The sequence below is a fragment of the Gallus gallus genome, chromosome 4 (assembly GCF_016699485.2).
Source record: "Gallus gallus isolate bGalGal1 chromosome 4, bGalGal1.mat.broiler.GRCg7b, whole genome shotgun sequence".
Lineage (NCBI taxonomy): Eukaryota > Metazoa > Chordata > Aves > Galliformes > Phasianidae > Gallus > Gallus gallus.
In genome coordinates, this window is record NC_052535.1 from 58,827,270 (window position 1) to 58,848,336 (window position 21,067).

At 38.0% G+C, this 21,067-nt stretch overlaps 1 long non-coding RNA gene across 1 annotated transcript in view; it reads right to left on the minus strand.

Annotated features, from left to right (window-relative positions):
* Nucleotides 1-2,255: 2,255 nt before the first annotated feature.
* The window catches only part of LOC107053277, a 147,143-nt gene continuing 128,331 nt past the window's right edge, over nucleotides 2,256-21,067 (minus strand). Inside the window, exon 5 of the long non-coding RNA XR_001466385.3 lies at nucleotides 2,256-3,268. This is a non-coding gene — a long non-coding RNA (uncharacterized LOC107053277). The remainder of the gene's footprint in view (nucleotides 3,269-21,067) is intronic.

A 21,067-nucleotide genomic window follows, 5' to 3' on the forward strand; every position in this document is an offset into this window, starting at 1 on the left:
TGAATAAATGTCCAGTATTTACTGTGGATGAAGAGACACCTTGAATCCAAATTCATGGAAATATTTTCTTATGCTCAGCAATAAAAACTGTCCCCTATCTGGGGTCAGTCTTATCTGCTGTCTACTGTCCAACTTTCAGCTTAGCTGTGATGATTATGTAGTTGAAGCTTTGTGGTGAAAAATAACAGAAACTTGAGATATATCACAAAAGCTAAGATTACAGCAGTCAAATGAAAAAAAAAAAAAAACAACTAATGTAAACTTTAGAAAGAGTTCTCTGGCCTGCCTTTAAACACTAAATTAGTGTCCTTAGGTGTTTTTGGCCTCTGAACCCTTTGCAGCTGGGAGAGAGGAGTAAGGATGTTTCCTTCACAAAGTCATTGAGAACTCAGATAAGGCAAATTGCCAGCTCAGGTGCCCCAGTGAAGAGTCGATGCTTTTAATGGTGTGACCATGTCTTGTATGCTACCCACAACTAAGGAAGCAAGATACTGACACAATACTATTCCTTAACAAAATGATGTTTTACTTCCAGATTTAATAGATCCTTTCATGTTTTCTTTTACAATGTGATATGGGGACTTACGATAAGCATAAGGACGTGCTACTGTTTACGGGGATATTGCATGCCAGATTTAAAAATGTATCTACAGAAGCTTCTGCAATGGAAGAGCAAAGGTTGAGCGAAAGGGGGTACACATGACTCAAATTATCCAGAAAAAGGAAATAACAGATATATTTAGGATTTGTCTGTTCTAAGAAATGTATTTGTTTGTGAAGACTAAACAAGGTTAGACTGGAGAGATCGTTAGGTTTGGTGCTGTACAGGAACTCATCAGGATAAGGCTATCCACAGACCGGGAATGAGTTTAGCTCATTCTCTGTTTTTAATTTGGTTGCCTGAATGCCAGTAAGAAAAAACAGGCACTGTAAGCATGTCAAATCTGCATCTCTGTAATTGTATGTCTCTGCAGCAGTCTAGTGTAGTTACTGAAGCAGATCTCCACTTCTGAGCACCTGCCATGGCTGCCTGCCTTGTGCTGGGGGGTGCATGAATAGCTGGAAGCCTATGTGCTTTCCTCCTTTTGGGCTGTTGTACTGGTTCCTGCACCTGTTTAGCCAGCAACTTCTGCAGCGTCTGGTTCTCCACGGCTTTGTATCTCACGCAGTCACTTAAGGTTATGCAGTAACTGTGCATGCTTTTCTTCTTGCTTGTTGTCTGGGTCTAAGAGGCTCTAAATAAGCAACCTCATAGTTGCCATCATTTCTTTTCCTCTTTCCCCAAGCATAATGCTTGGGGAATAATGCAAGCATAATGCAAGCATAATGCTCTCTTGCACTTTGTTTTCTGTTGTCCAAAAGCAAGAATCACAGTGCTGGAAAATCTTGGGTTAAACCTTCCTTTATTGCTACTGTTGTTATTGCAAGCCTATGTCTCTCTTTTTCTCTCACTGTATCAAACACTCATAGCAGGGACAAGTTGTTCATTGCATCTATGCTTTTTGTGCCTTACAGAATCGCAAGTGTAAGTGGCGTTGAAAATCAGCTGCTATGTTTTAGACTGCAGGATTATTCTGTTGATCTGAATGAACTTAACCAAAGACAGATGAGCCCAATCCTCTTTGTCTTATTTGCGTCTATGGGGCTAAAAGCTTTGAAGTAAGCAGGCTACCATAAGGGAGGGATTCAGTGAATATGCCTGTGAGAGAATATATATTTATTGTATTTATGCTTGCGTCTGAAAGAAAACCAGTTATTTAAATGAGAGTAAAGGGAAGGAGAGCCATGAGGTGTTAAGCTGCAGACCGTGGCCAGACAAAGCGGCAGTGCAGAAAGCCCTGCTGAGCCAGTGCCTGCAGAGCGCGTGCTGCCAAGCAGTGCTGGCTGCGGCTGCTGACTGTGGACCACTGATCCATTGGATGAACAGGGCTTGAATCAAAGGACAGGAGACAGTCTATGTCCTTCCCCTCTCCTCCCCTTTGCTAGCTGCTACCATTTCCTCTGTTGTACTTACAGACAGACAGACGGGCATCCACATATGTTCATATGCCTGTCTTACTGTGATTCATTTCCAGTGAGAGAGATGAGGGGAAAAAAACTCTTCCAAGGTGTTCAATCATAGTATGTCAGGTATTCATACAGAAACAATACAACAATACAAAAACAACACAACAATACAAAAACAACAATAACAACAACAACAAAACTATTTATTTCAGAATGTATTCTTTTGATAACAGTTAAGTGGTCTTTCATGTACTGAAACACAGTAACAAAAAGATATGCAGGAGCTTCTTCAGCTGCAATGCTAATTGTGAATAACTTTCAGTGTGAGAGCATTTTGAAGCTTGAATAGGTAATTGCTGATTCAGACGGGCAACTCTGAGGATTTACGCCATAACATGGCTTTGCAACACTTCTTCTGAGCACAAGTCTAAGTAAGGCACATTGATTGATCTATGTTTGCTTGATTATAAATAGACTCCTTATACTTAGGATACTTATCAGGCATGCGTCTGAAAGTTTTTATAAAGAAAACCATTGTTTAAATAGCTTAATAGCATATCTGTTCAGGTTTTCGAGCTTTGTGGCACTGCTGTGTATGGGGAACGTTATTAGCACTGTGGACAGAGTGGAACACCTAGATCCCATGCAGCACTATTTTTCCACAAAGATTCAGCGCTGTTTGAACCTGGAAGCATCTTTTTTAATCCCTTTAAATTATTATTAGATTTTTTTCTGATCAGCCTTATTCAGAGTATGACTAAACACACTGCAATGAGGTTAAGTAACTTCATTTTTCTATTGTCATGTTAATCAGAGCATACTGTACTACCACAGTGCTATTTATTAGTGTTTCAAAAATAAACAGTACAATGCATTTCTTTTAAAATGTACTCACAATACAAACACAGCATATCTGATGGCAGGGTGAGACTGCACTGTTTACATTGTAATCCCGTGAAGGAAAATGATGACAATTAAGAAAAGTAAGCAGTTAAATGAAGTTTAAAGATTATCAGAATTTTCTGTGACGTTTACTTTCAGTCTGTGAGGCCAGTGAAGTGTGTTTTGGGTGCTGGATCAGAGGCAAACAAACCTACAGTATTCCTTATCAGCAGAAAAGCAAGTCCTGTATAACACATGGCTCTGTAGGAGACAATAACAATTCAGACTTCAAAATTGATAAGCAAGATATTTGAAAATTGAACTCACATGTCTAGAAGTTACTTGTAACACTGCGTTTAGCCAGGACTTTCAAGGGCTTCTGAGTGGTGGCAGATCCCGAAAAGGAAACAAATATATATAATTAGTTCATAGTTTTCAAAAATAGCCACTTGTGTATATTCCAAGATTTTTTCATGAAAAATACGATGATGGGCAAGTTGCTGATTTCCTAACTAGAGAGAGAATGAGATCTTAGCCTTCCTTGTTAAAGTGCTGAGATAGATAAATAATAAGTCATGGGAGACTTCTTGGTTTTGATAAACATTTACAGTTTTAAGAAAACTTTAATCTGTGACTATCTTGATAGAAGTATATATCTTAAGAGAATTGCAAGTTATGTTTCAGTTGTAGTTTGATACTTAATTATACTGCTTATCTTCCCTGAAACATTTCACAGCAATACAGTTATAAAATGCAATGTGTCACATGGAGCAGCTGATTGCTTTTTATGTCTCAGCCCAGCACAGGCCACTTCTAATTAAGTGGCATGACCCTGCAAGCACAACCAATGGCCTGTCCGTTCACATCCCCTGCATCATTAAGAACACAGAGGTAATTGTTCATTGCTGTGCAAGGTGTTTGCAGCCACTTCTAGCAGCATAACTGTGGAGAAATAAGTTCTTTCAGACTGGTTTCTAAAGTTGCACTAGAGTGACTGGATCCATTTTCAGTTTTAGGACCTTGTTAGGTGTTATTTAGATAAAAAAATGACTTAATCACTTTTAATGAGTTCCACTGTGTGTGGAAAATACGAAAAAAAAAATCCACAATAGTTCTCTAGCTATGAGAGCAAAGATGAATGATTTTTTTCTCACCAGCAGCCTTTTGGCCTATTCCTTTTTCCTTTCTCAGTGACACTTCTTGCCTGGGGCAGCTCTGATGGAGAGTATATTGCAAGTGTGGCAGGCAGAGGGTACCTCCTTCTCTCTAGGGTTCAAGCCCTGGGAACTTAAGCAACATCAGCCAAACTCCATAGTCTCAGGGTTTATCCCTGCCTATGTGAAACAATAATGCTTTCTGTGCTGATTGGGAGACAACAGATCTCTGTATCTGTAGTGAGGAGTTCTTGAGGGCTTACTCTATGCAATAAAAGAGGAGCATCTCCATACAGAGGAGTGTATTCTTTCTTCATCACCCATCCGTGGCTTCTTCTGTACAGAATAAAGCATGCACAAAATGTTTGTATGAAATAGAGATTAAGCCTGATGTCTCTACAGAGAAATGTTAGAAAAAAGAATAGTGTCTCCTTTTCCTCCCAGCACTGTGCAGGCTATGCAACAGACCTTCCAGGCCAGCATTACAACAACCAAAATCAAAAGGTATTGTACTAAGTCTACATATGCTTTGCTGTATGTTGCTTCTGATCGTCACAATGCAAAGTTTGGCTTAATAAACCTTAAATGTGCTTGGAAAAGAGGAAAAGGAGATCATAAAGGAAATACTGAGTGTGAGTGGCAAAAAGATAAAGATATTTCTCATATACTTGGAGCTCTCTGGGCAGCTGCTGGAAGTTAGAGTTTAGGGGAATGTTCAAAGCCTTAATACTGAAGGCTTTGAGAAATAGGGAAATCCTTGGATACGTAGAGTCATTACTTATTCCACAGCTCATCTACCAGTTCCTTATGATTTTTCATGTCCTTCAATAAAGAGTAAGGTTTTCTAATTTTTCTAGTATCTTTGTGCAGCACCGATACACAGACTTCTGGAAGTCAGATTTTAAAACCGTAGTAGCATTTGCTCTGAACTTTCAGAAGTGTGTTTTAAAAAGGGAGGGGAGATTCTTGTTTGTTTGCTTTAAAAGCCTTCATATACTTGTTACCTGCCTCAGGCAGTATTTTAGGTTTGGTTTGTTTCTGTTATTGCTGGGTTGTTGTTTCTTTTTTACCTTTGTCACAGGCAGCTTTTGTTTTTTCCCAGCCTCACCACCAAACTACCACAAATGATTTACTCAGTCTTTAGCTTTCCAGACTTTAATTGCTGATGTTAGTGATACACTGCTCTTGTATTAGATTATATTTTGATTAGATCCCATACCTGTACTTTTTGCTTAATTTCTGTATTGTGTGTTGAATGCTGGTATAATTAGTTCAGTAGCAATCAAATGTGAGAAGTTGAAACAGCCACTCAGTCAAGCTGAAAAGAAAACCTGTCTTGGACACTGCAGGGTATGCATGTTGGGTTTTTGTTGTGGTGGTCGTGGTGAATTCTTTTTTTTTTTGTTCTTTTTCACAGGTGGTTTTTTTTTTTTAGTGTACCCTGAGAATAGTACTGTGTTTTTTAGTGTTAGTTTCTGATCTCTCTCATGTAGCTGGAGAGCTGGGAAGTCTTACAAAGGTCTGTAGAACAAACTATGTTTATTCTAATTAGCTGTGTACAGCCAGATTTTCCTATTTGTCTGTTGGTTTATGGCACTACATCTGTAGGCCCACTTTGAGAAAATCATGAGCACTATCCCAAAGACGACTCACTTCATGATTAGAATTAATATTCATCTAGATGAAATCTTTTAACAGCTATTTGTTTTTTCACTAACCTCACTTGCATCTGAAAGGAAGTAAAGTTTTCTGGAAGTCATTCAAATTGTTCTGAGAAAACAAACAAACAAATGAGCACACAGCAAGCAATCTGCTGCAATTAATATGAGAGCTGTCAGGAGGGTATATCTTAATAAGATCAACTGACGATGCTGTTCCAGGGCTGAACTTAAGGTTTCAGCTCCACAGAGGAAAATGACATTTATAGTGATTATCAATTCCATTTCAATGACAGCCTTCATTTAGGAAAGATGAGTTTATTTATTTTGTAGATAGATGAAAAATAAAACCTGTTTTTTCCTCGAAGGAGCTAGCTCAAGACTTTAAATTATGGTGGCTGAAATATTAGGGAAAAATAGAAAGCTTACAACAAACACCGACCAGCTGCTTCTGCTGTATATTTAATATGTACAGCTCTATTAGATTGGTTTATTAATATATCTGCAGGTATCTTGCAACAGGGGCCAGATGGCTCGGGAAATGGAAAATGGCATAAAAGAGTTGCAAGTAACAATCTATTGTAGATCAGAAATAGCCAAATTATGTTGCCTTCTGAAGTCTATACAGTAACCAGTTTAAATGAATCTGGAGAGTGGGTCTCACTCACTCCAGCAACCAGCCCTGTAACATCAAATCTCCATGAGCATTTCTTCCATATGACCAGAAGAAACAAAATGTGTAGAGCTGCTGACAGGTAATGAGTTCTCTGAGAATCTTTGTAGGTGGGAGTGGATCGGGTCCACAACTTGGGCTCTGAAATAGAACGTGGCCATCCCAAACACCAAGGGGCATACTGAACACCTGCCAGGTGACCACAGCCTAAACTGATCTGTACACACAGTAATACAGGAGGCTGCATATTGAAATTTACATGATTGACTCTATGGTCCTGAATTGTAAACTGAAGTGAAAACCTAGGCAACAAATATTAGGAAAAAGTAAGTGCAAGGCTTTGTGCCTGCTTGTAGTTTTATTTTCTAAAAGTTTAGTAGCTTCTTGTTTTGAATTTATGAGCTATAAAAATTGGCATGATTAGGTGACAGCAGACAAAAATGTGAGAAGTTGTGGTGCTGCAGTCTTAATAAAGCTGGTATAAAATAAGTTATACAGATGCAATACAAACCTGATCCTATTTTCTCTGTTTAATGGGGCCATAAAGAATCAGTGTAGGATTTATTATACGGCCAAACATGCAAAAAACTTGTTTTAATGGTCAGAGCATGCAGCAGGTATATTCGTCCAGAAACCTCACCTGTGTACTACTATTACCTGATCATTCAGGTAAAATGACATGGTCATAATATGCCTTATGGAAGGTGCCTTGCCTAACTCCTGGTTTTAAGAATCAAAAATAAAATGAATGAGCTTGGGAAAGCTGTTGAGGGTGGACCATGAATGTACCCATGACACCAGAACACCAGTTTCCCTGATCAACTTTTACATGGGCAGATAGCAACAGGACAAGGGGAAATGGTTGTAAAACAAAATAAAGGAGAATCAAATTAGATGTTAGAAGGAAGTTCTTTACTCACATGGTGGTTACGCACTGGAACATGTTGCCCAGAGAAGCTCCTTCCCTGGAGGGGCCATGCTGGATGGAGCCCTAGGCTGCCTGATCTGATGGGTGGCATCTCTGCCCACAGGAGGGAGGTTGAAATTAGATGATCTTTAAGGTCACAGAATCAAAGAATTGTAGGGGTTCAAAGTGACCTCATGAAATCATTGAGTCCATCCCCCCTTCCAACCCAAACCGTTCTATGATTCTGTGATCTCTGCATCTCTTGTAACATTCCAAGTTTATTTGTACCTTGCAGCTCAGTTTTTAATAATTCTCACTGATAACCATTTAGAACAACAGTGGCCTGTTGCTGAACCTCAAATTCAAGTAATTTCCCAGGCTCTCTTCTCAGGGCATCTGTTGAAGTTTAAGCTTCTCGTCCCTAATTGCTAATGGATATGGATGTCAAAATAACCATGGAGTCTCTTTCCACTAATTACTGTTTTGGGATTTGTCCACATGCTGATGCTTGGTGTTATTTTTTGTTTGTTTGTTTTTAATTATAGTTTGTTTGCTAAGGTATTCCTCATGCATTGTTGCTGCTAGCCCTGTAGATGACACTGAAGCTAGAAAATCCTGAGATTTCAAACTTGAGCAGGGAAAAGGCTGGATGTTGAGTAAATACAAAACCTAAAGGAAGAAAATAAACTACCTCTGCTGCAAAATTGTAGTTGTTGAGAATAAATCTGTAAAAGCACATCAGCCTTGCACTGTGAAAATACTGACATCATCCTCTAATAGTTAGAGAAATTCTGGAGACCGTATTAGAAAATCAGAAAACAGCATCAAGAAATATTCTTCTTAATAAGGTCCAGTACAAGAATAATTCATTAGTTCATTTTCTCTTTCACATCAGGGGTCTTTGACACAAAAATAAAATAAATCCAAAAGAACACTTCTAACTAGCTAACTGTGATACATGGCCAAAAGTTGGCTGATGTATACTTGCAAAGTAAATGATGTTAAACACAGAAACAAAAGCTAGGTCCTTAATTGGTTCAAATAGATTTACCTCCGTAGCTTCCTTGAACCTATAGCATTTTACTTTTGCTGAGTGTTTGATTCAGTATAATGAGTACAAATATCTATAAAAATAAATCACATAGAAATTGTAAATAATTAAGGCACTTCTTGTGTAATGCTTTTAAAAACTCAATTATTTCATGAAATAACATCATTATTTGACATGAAAGTACAACTTTATTAGTATAGATTTAAAGTTTAGTTATTGAAGTTATTGCTAACAGGACTAGGCAGTAAGAACTGTTCAGTGAAACCCAAACTGAAAGACATTGGAAGGTAAAAGTAGTTATTACAAGTCCAAGATTACACCCTCTTGTAAGAATTTAGATAGAAGAATCAGATTTACAGTATTTAAATTCACCAAAAATTATTTCTACTATGCAGTGACTTCTAACTTGATCTGCACAAGGAAATAAATAACTAACATATCTAAAAACAATTAACTATTGCATATACTTACCATACTCTCCAGCTGTCAGAAGTGTTTGAGCTACATATGAAATAACATATACCACGGAAAAAATAAAAATAATAGAGCAAGAAGGTCCTTAGCTAAAATTGAGTGTGTTTGCTTATAATATACTCAAGGTGAGGTTTAAATCATATATTTTGCTCAGGGAATAACATATTCAACTTCATAAATTAATCATAAGTTCATTTTGTAATTGCTGCAGCTGTCCTTCATTCATGCTAGGTGTCCTACCTACAGAGAGTTCGGCAGCTGTCTATGTAATGTCCTCCAGCTGGGGGAAGATGGTTTTTTTTTTTCTCATCTGTTAGCAACTTTGATCATTTACTTCAGTTTCCCTTAACTATCTATAAGGAAAGTCTGTGATGTCCTTTACCTCTCCACCCCTCTCTTCTGTCTTGGTATCAATTATCACACATCTCTTTTAATCTGTCCCCAAAGTCACTCTTGCTTTTTTCAGTATATCTCTTCACTATTCACATATGGCAATACTTCATTCTCTCCCTCATAAGTTACTCAGTCACTCCTAATGCATGGGAGGAAAAAAGGCTTTTCACGCTGCCTGCTGTTATGTGCATTTAAGAGACTGTATCCGCGGCAGAGAAAAAAACTGTTTGGGGGCAATTAAATTTATTAGTGAAGCAGAGAGTTGTCCTGACTGCAGGGCCACATGGCCATAATCCTTCCCAGAGCTGAGAAAAATCTCATCATTCACTGGAGCCACAGGGAGCTGAGAGGCTCTGAACACTTTGCAGGAACATACCATGAAATTTATGGAGAAGCCAAAGAATATATAAATATTACATATAAATACTCCTTGGCTGACTTCATGTAACATTCCTCATGTCTTCCAGGGGCCTAAAGATTTTTTGATGCTGCATTTTTCAGTGCAGCACCAGTGACAACATATGGAGAGCATTGGCTAAGCATGAGTTAATAAAGAAAAATTAGAAAAGTGAGGCCTAGCTTAAATTCCTCTGATGCCCCCACACCTAGCTTTGCCACTGGCTACATCAATAGCATTGCCCTGTTCTTCAGTCATGAATAAGTTAAGCCAACCAATACGTAACTATGGCAGTAGAAGTGCTATAAATGCAGACAAACATGCTAATAATCCTACCCATTTTTTGGTAAATAGTCTGAAGTAAAGACATGCTCAGGTGATTAGTCATTATGCAAATAAGTGAATCACATCTCAAACTGCCATATCATTTTGTAGTCTGAATTTGTTAATAAGCTAATCTCTGCATAATAAAAAGGATTCTTAAGGTATTTACACATGCACAATAGATGACTTTCAATCTTTAATCAACTTGGCTTCAATAAAGAAAATCAATTAAATGAAATAAAATGCCCTGTTCAGTACTATGGATTAGTAGTAGCTTGCAGAGATTTCATTAAAATAAAAATCTTCCAAGAAGAAAATCCTAAACTGATAGACTTCAGGGATTTTTTTTAATTTTTTTTTGTCTTAACTAACAGGCTTACATATTTTCAAATGTTTCAGTTAATTTAAATGTTTCACTTGTGTGTTCCTCTTCCTGACTATCGCTATCTTCACCAAATAAGAAATTCCTGTGCAAACACAGAACAAAACTGTAATCCCTTAAGTTACATTGAATTCTTGAAAATGTAGAAAAGCAAGAGAAATTTTGATAATAAGAAACATGATTCTAGTGCAGTAGAATTTGTTCAAAATTAGTTCCTGCCAAACTGCTGCTCCAAACCACCTACCCACTAAAATTCTGCTTTACCTTACTTCTAAAAAGTTACTGAAGTTATTCCATCCAAATAAAATGAAGCTAAAACATATCTTCATTGAAATTCATTCTACATTTATTATCACCCTCTCCCTCAACATGCATTGGTGACAAACAATGGACAAATAGTGTCCAGTGTATCTCTGCATCCAAAATATTAAATCCTAGAATTATAGAATGGCCTGGGTTGGAAGGGACCCCAAGGAGCATGAAGTTCCAGCCCCCCTGCCGCAGGCAGGGCCACCAATCTCCAGATCTGGTAGTAGACCAGGTTGCCAAGGGCCCCATACATCCTGGTCTTAAACACCTCCAGGCATGGAACATCCACAGCCTCTCTGAGCAGCCTGTCCAGCACCTCACCAATCTCTCTATAAAGAACTTCCCCATGACATCCAATCTAAACCTTCCATCCTTGAGCTTAAAACGATTCTACCTTGGCCTATCAGTTTACCTTTGTAAAAAGTTTACTCCCCTCCTTCATATAATCCCTTTTTAAATACTGAAAGGCTGCAATAAGGTCTCCTCTCAGCCTTAATCTCATAGTATACTTGACAATAGTAATAATAATAGTTTTGATTTTTCCCTTTTGAGGAGGAAGGAACAGGAGGAGCCAAAGGCACAGAAAAACAGTGTTTTAGGGTCATTCCTCTATAGCTACTCCTTCAGTCATGCACACATTAAAAGAAAGATATTGCATGTTGATATCCTTCACACATGCAGGAAGATTCACACCTAGATGCATAGACACAGATTTCAGAGCTGTCTTCTACAGGTGAAACCAAGGTGATCCTGAAAAGACAGTCATTGCAATAGTCTAGAAGAACAAATATGTTGCTATTTTATGCAAATGCTACAGAAATCCTGCTGAATATCATAGAATCATAGAATCGCTAAGGTTGGAAAAGACCCACAGGATCATCCAGTCCAACCATTCTCCTTTCACCAATGGTTCCCGCTAAACCATGTCCCTCAACACAACATCCAAACGCTCTTTGAACACCACCAGGCTTGGTGACTCCACCACCTCTCTGGGCAGCCCATTCCAGCACCTGACCGTCCCTTCAGAGAAGCAGTATTTCCTAACGTCCAGCCTGAATCTTCCCTGGTGCAGCTTGAAGCCATTCCCTCTAGTCCTAAAGTCCTAATATGAAGGCAGCTGATTCTTGAAAAGAAAGACTTGGTATCTAAATTTGCTACTAAATGTCCCCAGATCACCTTACATACTGATTTAATTCTCTAGTTGGTTCCCATTGAAATAGAAGTTTAGATTCCCATTGAAATAGAAGCAGAAGTTTATCTGTTACATGCATGTGTGGGCATGAACCTGCCCATCCACACTCAGTGAATGTCCACTAATTTTTTTTTTTTTCCGTAGCGTAACAGTGCAGGAGCATGAAAGACTATGCATGTACAGCTTCATGCTGGAATAGCCTACTGATATTTTCCTCTCAGTAAATTTGGCTCAACAGTTTCAAGAGTGTATTATGCTGCTCTGTTCATTTAGCATGCAAAATCTTGTATATGGTACGATACTCACCAAGGCAGGCTAACAGCAATATTAAGCTCCTGAAAGAGTATTCCTTGGGGGCATAAAAGCCAATTTCCACTCAAGGCAGTAGGAGTTTTACTAGCAGTTTCTCTGGGTTTGGCATTAAAATGCACATATATTGTATCCACAAAATCATGTTGGATCAAACATCACAGCCATCCAAAGAGATGCATCTAAGAGCTGATGCCATGCCTGATAGACTCTTATTCACTACAGTTTATGTATGTAATATTGAGAATAGAATTATATTGGAGAAAAGAATAGTGAAAAATCATGGTATCTTGTTGAGGTTGAACAATTATAATACAACTAACTACACTGTTTAAATATTCATTTTTATGAAAGACATTCATTATGTTATTCATCTGGTAAGTTATTCTCGCTTACGCCTTATTCCAGTGTTCAGTCTGATAGAACATTGGAAAAAATCATAAAATATTTAAATATTCTCATTATGTTTTGGACAGCTTGTATTGACAGCGTATCCCATGCTTCATTTACAACAACGCTTACAATTTCTGCCACTTAGAGATGGCTGCAGCTCTTCTGAGGCTGAAAGTATTTGCTACTAGGAGGTAAAATGAGCATTGCTGGGAGTAAATAGATTTAAAACTAAAAGACCCTTGACTTCAGTGTAGGTTATCACTTTTAAGGCTTGCACTGAACCATTGTTTAAACTAATAGGGTAGATAACAATGTTTAGATACACTGCATGGTGTTCAGTATAACATAGAACACCATCCAGCATAACACCTGCGTGACAGTGACAATGAAATGGGACCTTTGTACATTATGTTTTTCTAATCTCTTTGCTTGTCTCTTGTTCTATCTTGCACTCTGCAGTTTCCACCAATTACTGTACAAACCAAACAGGTACATCAGTAATTTCACGCACACAGTAAGACACCTATCTTGAAAGTGTTATGGCATTTTTGAACTGCAGCTCTGGCATTATTTTTGTTATGTACCTGTGTTAGGCATCTGCCTCCCTAGTGAAAAAAAGAAAAAAAGCCTCCTTGCAGAAGGGAGGGTATCAGGCTGTAATATCTGGATCATCTCTGTCTTTGTACTGAAATCCTTTCTGTAAGAACAGCACATTATTTGAAACCAAACTAAAAAATTATATGTATGTTACCAGACAGAAGCTAGACACAGGAGCTCTGAGGTTTTCCTTTGGGCAAGCTCTTCAAATCTGAACTCTTTTCTGAATATTTTGAGGAAGGCTAAGATTTTCCAGGTCATATCTACTTCCAAATTATTTCTAAAGTCTGTCAGAAATATTCTGCATGCAGAGGAGAGCAGTGAGCAATTACCAGCCACCATCTCTACCTAGTGAAGGCATTAGTCTTGGCAAATTTCCCAGCATCCCACATGAAGACCCTAGCCTTTTTCAGCCTTCACAGCCTCTCCAGTTCACAGTGTCCCTACAGTTGTCACTGAAATCTCCTCTTCTTCTAGGAGGAGACACTTCTAGACAGTGTCTTAAGGCCCTGTCTAACATTTTAAGGCACAGATAGGGTGTTTCAACACTTTTCTGTGTATTTATAATGAACAGAAAAATTGTAAATGAATATACTATGCATAATAAATAACTCCAGTCTTCTCTGCTCTCTTTCTGAACGTCACACCCCCTAGGATACAGGCTCTTTACAGTGGAACACTGTATTTTTACATGTTTAGATAATGGTTTTCACAACAATGACTTACTTCTGATTTGAACCTAAGGCCATAGGTAGGGCTGTAACGTAAATAAAATAATAATGTAAGTTTCTGAGAAGGTGTTTGCCCCTTGCTAAGTTGAAAGAAAGAAGAGATGGTCACAGCTATTTTAGGTACATGAACTGTTGCGCCCAGTGCCAGATAAACTGATATGGAAGAGCTGCTCAACTTTTGGTGGCCGTGGGGGATTTTAGCTCTGTTGGTCAGCCTTCTATTCAGAATTTCTCAGTGATATAAATAAAAAAGTCAATACAAATAATAACTTACTTTATGAAAGCCTTAGACTCAGCTTGCTGAATTTATCCAAGAGGTGATACTGAGAATTTCCCAGCCAAACATGTTGCAGATACATAAACTGCTTTAAAAAGTAATGCCTCCTATTTATTTCCATAGAAACCGCAACAGACACAGACAGCACAGTAACATTATTTGACAGAGCAAATTCTCAGCTACAAAACACTCTTTTTCAACACTGTCACCATTAGCTATAGTTTCACCAGCTATGAACAAGAGTCTGCATGCACTCATAAAAATCTACACAAATGGAGGTGACCCACTGTCACTCCTGCTGAAACGCACTGCCCACTGCCTCACTCTGCTCACATCCACTGTTTGCTCTCCATAAACATTCAGCAAGCATCAATGAATGTCTGTGGGTGCCATTTTTTCTACATGGAGGAATTCATTGACACATTTTTGCTTCAAACACACTTCCATGTCAGATACCAGACTGCCCCTCTGCTGCCATCTGTCACACAGCAACAAAATGTAAGGGAATACTGGTGGGAAGGTTCAGCCTCTACTGCCATATCAACAACATCCTGGCATCATAGGCCAACATAATAAAATAGGAAGCATTATTTTTTTGGAGTGGCCTTTGTAGCATCACAACATGGAAGCTAAGTAAAATATTTTGGAGCCCTCCTACCTAAAGTACCTGTAGCTGCCATGAGGGAACAGAATAGGACCAGGAGTTGGAGAGATGCCTTCATTTTGGGGTTGTGCTGTCCTGTAAAACATACCAGGCTTTTCTGGAAGGGAGAAAGCATCAGCATAGTGATAGAGGAGCAAATTTTTATTGAATATTTGCGATGGAGTGTGAGGAACAAATGTAGCTCACTAATTTGTTCTGAAACAGAGGGTTAGTTTTCTTTTTTCTTTCAATGATGTATTGCAAAGTGTTTTTACTAGCTACACTTAAGGTTTTTTTTCCTCCATTACATTTTTTTTTCTTTATTTGTATTAATCATAAAAGGGAGAGTACTGCTTGCTAAGAATACCTTGAAAACTGACTAGTGAACTCCCAATCTCTAGATGAATGCATATGATATTATTTTAATAGGGAATCTTAGTTGCTAACAATTGCATCTGACAGACTGGTTATAATAATAACGCATTCCCTGCTTGATGCTTTTGCAACACTGACTTATTTAGTAGCAGTGAGGAAGGATTCTTCAGAGCACAGACCATTGGACAAGATGAAGAACAGTGCCTTCACAAATGCAGGGGAATCAATGATTTCTATTTTCTGAGCAAGAATAGTTTCAATTGTACTGTAGTCAGAATTCCCTCTGGTTGAATTAGTTGCTGAAGTGGAAAATTTTATTTAGCAGCATTTGGTACGAGTCTAGCAAATCTCCACTGAGCCATTAGGAGTGGTAGAGAAAGTCTGTTTTAGCTGAGAGTTAAATTTTGGCTCCTATCTGGGTGAATATTGTTGTGAGATGCTGCAGTAGCCTGGCATGAGATCTCAAAGCCCCTTCATCCCATCCACACACAACAGCTGCTTAGGACATGGTTAAGGGCTCTTGTGGGAAATTGCCTAGGCTTCTAAACTTACCCAGCTATATCTCCAAACTAAACAATTAAGGCTTTTTAATATGACAGTTTATTCTGTTACATCACTGTCTACCGGAAGCCCCTAAGCTTACTTTACTTATTATCAGCAAGATAGAGGGCCAGATTAACCAGAGATGCAGGAATACCTAATGTCAGTTTTACCCATACTTCATCTATTTTCTAGTTATTTGTATATGTGTATAACAGTGTACATAAATATCAAGAGTGAGAGGCTGCTGGATGATGTTGTTGTATTTCCTCTATACTGAGATATTTCCTAAAATGATCATTCGTGTCAGAGAATGCCAACTCATCAACATGCCTCAAATTTGACCTTAGCCAGCCCAAACAGGTGCATAGGAAAAGCACTTACTGGGGAAGATGATTTTCAAGTTCTCTTACTACTTCTCAGATACTAGACTTTCTAGGTCTACCTTCTGTGAGAATACTCTTCTGAGAGGGGGCAGATCTCTCCTTCTGGGGATGTTCTGCCATGTATAAAGTAGCTGGTACTTATCTGCCTTGGTACAGACTTGTGATAATCCAAATCACTGGTCCATTCTCAAGTTACTAGGAAGTGTCTCCTTCTCTCTGGTTCTTTTTTTCACTCACATTTTAGGAGGAAAAAAAAAAGAGAGAGAGAGAGAGAGAGAGAGAGAGAGAGAGAGAGGGAGAAAGATTTTACTGTGAAATATTGTATCTTGACATAGAAGATGGGAGAAATATATAATCAAGCATAGGTGGGTAGGAAAGACCATCTCTGAGAAACTCAGAAGTTTCTGATAAATCATATTTCTGTTACAAATTTCATTTGGTTATTTTAGAGTTGTCTTGGTGAAGTAATATGTACATTTTATAACTAGATCAGAAATCTATGAATAAACTATTTTTAATATTTTTATACAACTTCTAGAGGTACGCTCATTGGAAATGCAAGTAAAACATGTCCTAGATCTTCATCAGCTTAATTGTGATGGTTCCATTCTGGGTTCAGCTGGAATCTGGCATAGAAAGAGAGAGCAGCAAGACTGCCCTTTCAGTGCCCCCTCGATGTCATGTTCTGCACTAGCTGACAAGGATACCTCAGGAAGAACCTGACCAAATGACTGTGATGCCAGCTGGAAAGGCCACCCATCATTTCCACTGCAGTAGGTTAGCATCATTGGCCTTCTCTAGAGCACAGCCACCAATAATAATAATAATAATAATAATAATAATAATAATGCAAAATATAACAGTTTTCGCCTATTGTTTGGAGGTACCTGAATGTTTTAACTGAAGCAGAACAAGCAAGGGCAATTCAAGGTGTTATTAGCTGCTTGTCTGCATGAGGGGTACATCTGGACAGCATAATGTCATCATGTGAAGGGATACCCAAGCTAGCTCTCTCTGAGCTAGTTCAAGTACTCCAAGTAATATAACCAGACTAGCATGGCACTCTGCCCAGACTAATTTATCTGTCTTTTCAAAGGCAGGAAGTCTGACAGGTCTGTTTTATTCAGTGCCTCAGTTGTCACTAATGAGCGCTATGTAACTAGAGCCTCTGAACAGCACAATAATCAATTTAAAACAGCTCTTGCAAGAGCTCCTTGAAGTTGTGTTCTCAGCTCTGTTATTGATACAAGATGTGAATCCATCTATGTAGACTGGTTGTCTAGAGTTAGCTTGCACAAAAACTATAAAAGCACAACACAAGGTAGAAGACACATCTCCATGGCTAAAAACATACACCAGAGCTTCAGCTTCAGAGCATCATTTCAGAAAAAAAGTGTTGGCCCACCCAACAAGGACTGGGGACTGTGCTCCACCTGTGCTTCAAAAATCCCACCTGCAGTCTGCAATGACCATGTTTCAGCTATGACTACCTTTTAAATTCTTCAGCATGCTGTTAAGTCAGGCCATCAGTGAGAGGGCAGCATAGATGTTAAGCCTCACTGTCTGGTCATAGCTTTGACATATTTGTCAGTTTTGCACTTCTTTCATCTGTTTAATCTATCATTTCCAAAGTCATCAGCTGTCTTCTAAAGTTGTTTTCTTTACAGGCATTATCACTTTTTTAAATTTTGAAATGCTATTGACAGGTATGATGCAGTCTGATATAACTGATATAATGCAATGATAAATTAGATACAGCTGAATTCCAATATCCCGATATAATCATATTAGAAGAAAGTATTCTGTTATACACATGAGACCCTAATGAAGTCAACACAGCTGCTCATGTGTAAAAACAGTAGAATATGATCCACTGAATTCAGCTGGATCTGGCAGTCTTCCAGATTTTCTGAACTGCGCTATTCTTGTTTCAGACATCGCAATCACCAGTAGGAGCCAGTAGCATTCAACATCAGAGCAGCACTTTCCAGAGATAGTCCTCTCTAGAGCTGATTAAAATAACATAACCTCCTGAAATATAATACCAACAACTCTATTTACATTCAGTGCTTGAGGGGATATTAGTTTACTGTGCATTATATTGTAACATTCAAAATAATCTTTATCGTATCCTGAACCAACACTTTGCTCAGAGCCATTTGTAAAAGTCAATGAAAACACAAATTATCTACCAGTTTTATTTTAATGCTTCATAAACTTGTATCTCTATTCTCAAACTCTTTCCTGTAAACTGCAATTTTAGCTGTCCCCTTGATCCATCTTTTTCTTTTCTCTCCAGCTCAGAAAGAAGAAATTAGAATATCAAATCTTTCTCTTTGGCTTCTGCTTTGCCCCTTCCAGAAGGTGGTAACCAATAACTCCCTCCTTCCCCCCTTGCTCTTCTCTACTCTGTAACCTCCACATGCAGCATCCAAACTATGCCTACTTCAGAGAAGGTAGGTGGGGCTTTGTTTTTTTTATGTCCATACTCCCTGACAACAACTCTAAAATGCAGGGTTTTTTTTACTTCTCTATATGACTAATGTGCTCACTTGCTCTGATCACTTAGCTTCTCAAAGACTACAACATTCTTTTTACAAGTTTGAACAGAAGATATCTGATATAGGCAGCATCTTCCTGAAAATAATGTCTATCTTACCGAAAGCTACTTTCAATAGCTCCTTCCACATCTATCATTAGATGTGAAAATATACTTTTTTTTTTTTCCATGATGCTACAAAGATGCTTAGTCTGCTAATGAGGTATCTATTATTCTCACCATTAGTTCGGCTAATTTTTATTTTATTTTTTTTCAGGTTCCTACTTATTTATATTATCTCTACACTGTGTCTTGAAATGTATTTTGACTGTAAGCTGAGTAAGATAGAGTGTTTTTGTGATGCATTCATACATCCCTACAGTGCTGAAGGAGATCTTATAAAAGTATTTATAAGCACAGCAAAAGTATAAATTACAATGTTGAGAGTGTCTTTAATTTACATGAAAGGAATATAAATTTCATTAACAGAAACCTAAATTTCAGCACAGTTTTTTGTTTGTTTGTTTGTTTTTTACCACATACATTTTTATGCTTCCTACAGCTGAAATAGACACATAGGAAACAGAGCTTCTGAATAGTGTGAGATACTGAAAAGCCATTCTGATGAGATAATCTGTGGAAATGATTTTAAAAAGTAACTGAATACTATGACCCCCCCCCCCAAAAAAAAAGAAAAAAAAAGAAAAAGAAAGAAAGTGGCACAATTATTTTATTACATTAGAAGTTTCCAATATTTTCTTCTTCATTTTTATGCTTGGTAGCCAACAAGGATAAAAACAACAATAACCTAGGTGAGAATCAATTATTTTGTCATTTACTAAGTCTGATCTTGCCGTTACTAAAGCTAAACTTCCTGTGGCAAATCAGGGAGTAGGAGGAAATTCTTTATTCCAAGGTATGCACCGAGCCCAAATGACATAATAATTACAACACCCGAATAAAATGGGAAAATGTACCACTACTACTGCTGTTTGCTGAAATACATATGGGTCCAGTACTTCAAGAAGCATAGTTCATCCCCTCTGCCTCTGAGAGACACACCAGTAAATAACTGCTTTTGGAACTAGCACTGTAGCCTTAGAGAAGAACATATTAAAACATACTTTATTTTATCTCAGAAACCTTTTTGTGCCAATATGTAAATAAGATGCTAATCGAGAGGTGTGCAGGGAAAACATATTCTGACACATTGGCACATAGCATTTTCAAGCAATACACAGCACATTTATCATTATGTTAATGTGAGATCCCAGTGGCAGCATTGCCTTAAAGGCATACTTGAGCATGCCAAAGTTTTCTCTTTCGTAGGAGGCAAAATGGAAGATAGATTTGTCATTCATGAAAATGCAAAGATTCCGAGTTATGCAGAGCAGCCAGAAATCCTAAAATAAATTTTAGCAGTGATATTTTTTCATTTTTGAACCATGAGCAATTTATTATCTGCATTTTTTTCCAACTTCTAGAGATGATATAACTCAGGCATATGGTTTAAAGCAGCGTTTTAAAAATAATGGTGGGGGAGTTTGATGCGGTTTGGTTACTAAAGGCGTTAAACAGCAGTGGTTTCCTTTTCATTTCCTTTCAGAAGTTATACCTAAAGAGACAATGTATGGATTCGCTAGGTAAATAAATGAGCAAACAGCAGCCCAAGAGCACCAGATCAGAGAAAACACCTAAAACGTGCTCAAGTCATTTGCTCAAGGTCAAACCACAAGTCAATGCAAGAGCTGGGAAAGAAAAAATCAAGACTCATTATTCTCAACTTGTTCCAACCCAAAAGTCAGATAATACTCCAAAGTTTTAAAAAAGTTCCAAATGTCATATAAATCTTCTCTGAAAAGAGATGCAAATCTCAGGAATATGGCTTATGGTAAGGTTCAGGGAATAGCTTATTCCTGTGAGCTTTAAGTAGTAAGATTTAGCTATAGGTCTGCACAAGGAAATGTCCTCAAACTTTTAGATATCCAAGTTTAATTTGAAAATATATTTGTCAATGATATGTCTGCATCTCCTTACGTTTCTCCTCCTAGTTTGTTCCGAAAAATGAGGGGCAGAAATTGCCACAAAAACACATGCTGTCTAAAGTAAAGGAAATCCTTCCAATACAGTCCTTGTCAATCTGCTCAGTCACTGAAGGCCCTACTACAGCAACTAAGTGCACATTTATAAGCATAAAAAAAGTAAACTCAAATGAAGAACAATCACTTTGTTCTTCCTTCACAGACACAGAGAAATTGCTCATGAAAGGGTCAGAGGATACACTGGACGGAAGCATGGGTTAGATTTCTGTTTTAAGCAAAGCAGCACATACATCTTCAGTATGATAACACAGTTTGCTGTGGACCACAGCTCTATTTTCTATTATGCTCTATTATTTACAATGGCTCTAAAGTATCAGAAAAACATTTGGGATTGTCATGGATGATTATCAAATTCAGAATCAGTAAAAATAA